The sequence below is a fragment of the Pararge aegeria genome, chromosome W (assembly GCF_905163445.1).
Source record: "Pararge aegeria chromosome W, ilParAegt1.1, whole genome shotgun sequence".
Lineage (NCBI taxonomy): Eukaryota > Metazoa > Arthropoda > Insecta > Lepidoptera > Nymphalidae > Pararge > Pararge aegeria.
Window position 1 is genome coordinate 1853222 of NC_053207.1, and position 4498 is coordinate 1857719.

At 33.3% G+C, this 4498-nt stretch overlaps 1 long non-coding RNA gene across 3 annotated transcripts; it reads right to left on the bottom strand.

Annotated features, from left to right (window-relative positions):
- Positions 1 to 1323: 1323 nt before the first annotated feature.
- On the bottom strand, positions 1324 to 4023 carry LOC120635937. Of its 3 annotated transcripts, none has more exons than XR_005659316.1 (5): positions 3668 to 4023; positions 3381 to 3483; positions 3219 to 3296; positions 1865 to 2507; positions 1324 to 1527 (listed from the first exon to the last, which is right to left on the bottom strand). It is a non-coding gene; the product is annotated as an uncharacterized LOC120635937 (long non-coding RNA). The 3 variants fall into 3 exon arrangements; XR_005659314.1 differs by having other exon boundaries at positions 3381 to 3572; XR_005659315.1 differs by lacking the exon at positions 3381 to 3483.
- Positions 4024 to 4498: the final 475 nt, after the last annotated feature.

A 4498-nucleotide genomic window follows, 5' to 3' on the forward strand; every position in this document is an offset into this window, starting at 1 on the left:
GTATGTATATGCTGGATGATATAATTATGACACTTTTTGTTTATTAGCCTACTATAAAATCATCTTTAGTTTGTATATATATAGATTTATAATGTTAATAAAAGTTGCCTGGAAGCTAGCCGCTCCGCTTTTATCTTCCAACTTATCACGAGCCAGAATCCTTTCTCATAAAAAAAACTGCAAAATTGCTTCACAGACCAACATACTAATGTTATTCCATAAATGTTCCCATTTTACAATTAAGTTAATTATGGAACATCAAAAATTATTATGCAGTTCCTTTAGGCTATGTTTCTAAGTGCAGCTGCTTCTAATGAAACAAATGCCTACATTTTGCTACACTGATAAAGTTTAGTATGTAGGTAGGCATAAGTATCTACGCTAGTGCATTAGGAAAATTCCTGTAAAACTAATTTCTAACTAATTTCTTTCTTCGAAAATTCCTGTAAGTCGGAAATAAATAAATAAATTTTGTATGGAACAAATAGTAATAAACAAATACCAACAAACTATAAGTGTGGTAAGCACTACGTTACTCTGGCAGGTAGACTCTGTGGTGGCAACCAGCCGAACGGCGCGGCGCCGCGCCGAACTATCACTATCGCGCTCTTCGCGTGTCTTCGTACGCGATCGGAGGTCCCGCTTTGTCTCGCTCACACTCATTTGCTTATACGGGGCTTTTATTTTACTGCTCTCTCTCATAGAAATTTCCATGTATTTAGCAGAGACAATCTAGATTATTTAATAATTTAGTATGGAGATCAAATGCCAGATTGCGAGTTGAAGTTATAATTTAGTATGGAGATCAAATGCCAGATTGCGAGTTGAAGTTAGTGAAGATGACCAGCGAGCGAATTGAAACAACTTCACGCGTGTTATTATTTGCGCTTCAACTAGTTGACACTTAACAGATTCATTATTATTGATTAATAACTAGTTAGCAGTTTATTGTTTTTTTTGAGTTGAATATTCTTACAAATTATAGTAAATATTGTTAAATATGAGCTCCAATTGTGTGCAAATTGTTTCTGTGGCGAAATCAAAAAATAATTGGCGAACAACAGGTAAATTTATTTTATTTAAAAATTGTTTGTTGGCTTTGCATATTTTTTTTCTAATGAAAAGAATGGTTGGAACGCGGCTGGTTACGACATAAATTACTAGTCATCATAAGAATTAAAGAGAGCAGAACTCAAAGAAACACTTGGGATTTCTATGATTACTTTTAATGTTGGCAAACATTGCATAGAAACTTCTTTATCATAATTCGCGTGCTGACTTAATCGTACCTAGTATTTTTCAAAGATTTGTTGATATTGTTTGTCATTTATCACAACAAGAATGGTGACTTAGAGATCATGACGAGTTAAATTTGTCCTTTAGGTAACTGGGCTTGCTAAAACTCAAAACCCTAGGCACGCCACTGAGTGTGGACCCTAGGGAATTTATGGCTCTTACATTTACTCCATCCATGTCACACACTGTTGCTACAACTATTAAATTGTTTAAGTAGCATTCTGACAATACCTAAAATAAACAAAAATGTGATTAAATACATATAAAACAGGTATCTGCATAGAATAATACAAAGGTACTTTCCACCATCTGTTCCTCTGCTTATATCTTTAAAACAACTGGTTTCATCATTAGATCGAGTGATTTAAGAGGTAGGGTTAATATGTATAGGTTTAATATTATTTAAAGTTAATATGTTAAAATATTACAGTAATTGTTCAAGATATCTTTTAGAAGGTAATTGAAATTTTGCTGATCATACTTCTCACCCCTACTTCTACTGTATATGGAATAACTACAAAGTTTAGTAAAGGGAGCAGTTATGAAATATTAGTGTTTATCTACGCACCTCTTTAATAATTGCTTGAAGTCTATCAGCTGTTACCGATTCTCCTGAGAAATAGTGGGCTATTGGTTGCTTCCACCTTTTTCTTAATCCTACCAACATAAAAACCAATGCATGTGATGCTATTTGTTGGCTTCTACCTTGGGAACCATGATCCTGGTATCCTTCAATCTTGTCTGTTCTTGGATTATATAACATACGATTATTTTTCGAATTGCCATCTCGTCAAACATTAATGTACACAAATTATCAGTTTTTGACTGTGTTAGTGTAATTTCCTTTAAATTTGCCATAACTTTACTGTCAATTCCACAAGGTAAATTTACTTAATTTAAAAGACTTTTTAAAGTACCAGGGTTTGGCAAGCAAAACAATCTTCTGAGCAATCTATAGCATGCACTGGATTTTTTATACATAGCCAGTGCTATGATTTTTTCATTTGGAGTCCAGCAACGACCATTTAATTTTCTAGGTGTATTAACCATTTGGCTTTGTAAAAGCACACCAAATGCAGGTTTTAAATTTTCATTTAATTTTTCTAAGTACTCACTCTTTGAGAGAGAGTCTAATAGCGATTTTCTACTTGCTGCAGAATTTTTGCCTTTTTTGTGTTCTTCAAATTGACAGGTTGAGTCACAAAAGTAATCTGGAATACAGAAATATCCATTTAATTTATATTACAGTTTGTATATTTTACTTTGTTTAGCAATTACAAATCACTTGCGTTGATGGTGAAGAGTAACATTGTGATGGAACCCACATGCCTGAAAGTTGCATGCATGATGATGTCGGTGAAGATTATGAAAAAACATTGTTATGAAGCATAACAGAACATCCAAACTAATAATAATAAAAATACAAATACAAGGTTATTTGGTTGTTACACTTTCACACTCACTGTTCAAGTGATCATCATGAAAATTTTGAATGCAAATTGTCACAAATGAAGAAAACAAGATTTCTTCCAGTAGAAAAAAAACCTGAATTTTATTTTTTATTTATTTATTTTATTTATTTATTTTTTTATTACACAAACTACTAAAATTATTAATCTTCGCATCCTGAAACTCACATGAGTTTATTTGGACGCTGCACATTCCTCTAAAATCTCATAAGTTTATAAGTTTATCATATATTAACCATTAAATAGCAATACAGTATACAGCAGGTAGTACACTAATAAAAAATAATTTACATTTATCTATTTGAATGTGAGTGAAGCTGCGGGCAAAACTATTCATAGTACTAATCACTAACCCGTCTGCCCAGCATGGTGATTATAGACATACCCTTCCCTCTTGAGGGCTTTGGTCTAGCAGTGTACTGTTTTAGTCTATAGATGATGCATGATACTTACGTCCAATTGCAGTGTTTGACCTTTTAGAGGCGAGTTAGGCAGATATTGTGTAAAAGATTGCGAAGACACTGAAGTTCTCTGAAATAAAAAATGCAGATAAAATTACAACCATTTTTTAAAGGAAAATTTGTAAAATTAACAAAAAAGTGTTAAATATCATACCGCTGAATCTTCCATTTGTGACAATTCCGCTAATAATGGTGGGAACAACAAATTTGGAACAGCATTAGGATTTAACCTTTTCATCGTCTCATTCGTGAAGGCACTGCGATCAAAATGCTTACTACACAATAACTTATGGCTCTTGTGCAAGTCTTTCAACTCCACTTCAGCAATATTTTCAACTTTCAACCACTTTAGAAGTTAAAGAAATTAATGGTGTTTTTAGGAAATATTTTAGTTATTTAATAAAACGGCGAAGTGATAATTACATAAACTATATTACCTACCTTGCTAAATTAGATGCCTTTCCAGCTCTCGGGAAAGAATGAAAAGTAAGTGGGTCTTACGCAGCAGATACACCACACTTCACACACTTTCTATATTTATCTGCCATGTTTAACAACAATAGAATAGAGTCCTTCTTTCTCCACAATTACGAAACTCATATTTTTACCACTGCAGTACCCATAGATTGTACACTATACTAGAGAGTAGTACCAGACAATAGACTAATATTGTTTTTTAATTCCTCTCAGGACAGGCAAAGATCATTGACCATACAGCCTCAGAATAGACTAAATACCAACGTACTGAAGTGTCAGTCGCATACAGGCTACAGCGCACTCAGCAGTTTCAAGTCAGATTGGTATTTATTTTTCAATAGGCTTGTTTATTTCGCATACTATCACAGTATTATGTCCTATGGGATCTTGCTGTGGGGAAAAGCTGCAGATATTGAAAGTATATTTATACTACAGAAAAGAGCCGTACGATCATTATATAAACTTGGATCACGCGAATCGCTTCGTGAAAAATTTAAACAAATAGGTATTCTTACAGTAGCTTCGCAATACATTTATAATAATATAGTCTTTGTGAGGCAAAATATTACTCTTTATAAATCAAAAGCTGAAATTAACAATCGACTTACCAGAAACGGTCATAAATTAGTGATATCTGCATATCGTCTGCGAAAGGTGCAGAACTCCTTTGTGGGGTTGAGTATACGCTTTTACAACATGATTCCTAAGGAAATTCTTGACCTACCAATGCATACATTTAAAAAATGTGTAAAAACGCATCTAGTACAGCTATACATTTGATGAATTCCTCAATGA